The sequence below is a fragment of the Ochotona princeps genome, chromosome 10 (genome assembly GCF_030435755.1).
Source record: "Ochotona princeps isolate mOchPri1 chromosome 10, mOchPri1.hap1, whole genome shotgun sequence".
NCBI classification, from domain to species: Eukaryota; Metazoa; Chordata; class Mammalia; order Lagomorpha; family Ochotonidae; genus Ochotona; species Ochotona princeps.
In genome coordinates, this window is record NC_080841.1 from 4,455,172 (window position 1) to 4,455,945 (window position 774).

A 774-nucleotide genomic window follows, 5' to 3' on the forward strand; every position below is an offset into this window, starting at 1 on the left:
TGAATATATCCCCTTACTTTTCAACATATAAATAACTTGAGCTAAGCCATAGGAAATGATCTCACTGGATTGAGTCTAGTAAGCCCAGAAATCATTACTACCATCTCTTACATCTTGTTAGCATCTACCATAACAAACAAAATATTGGATGTGCCAAAAACAACAAAAGATATAATATGGCTGACTAGAGCATTCAGTGTTGCTGGATTTTTGTGAGATATATATAATAGTAAAATACAATCACTGAAAGCGTCCTGTCATTTGAAAAGTAGGAATTTGATATCTTTGAAATGCTTATCAGGACTATTTCAAGTTTTGGCAAGTTCAAGAACTGACTCATTTCCTAGGTACATTGCATTCCCGTGGGAAGCCCCTCCACGTTTGTGCTCCCTTTGAGGTCAGCCTGGCCAGATGATAGCCTACAGTGGCGTAGTCAATTACCAAAATAACGTCTGACTTACTAGAACAACCACTGTGTGTCTGGTTGCCCCACCAGCATGGGACATGGCCTCTGTCTGCAAGCTGGTTCAAAGAATTTCAAAGACAGCAACAACCTGCTCTGCTCTCAACACAAAAAGAAACACAACCAGCTCATTCAGGCCTGTTTTGTGGACTTACTAAATCATGCCTACCATGGTTCAAGGCTAACAGTGTAGCAGCTGTCTGCTGCCTTTCCTCCCTTGGTGACTGGATAAAGTCCATCTCTTCTAACACGCTGAATAACATGGAACTCTTAAAAAATGACTCACAAGCCACAAAGTTAGCTGGTTGGAG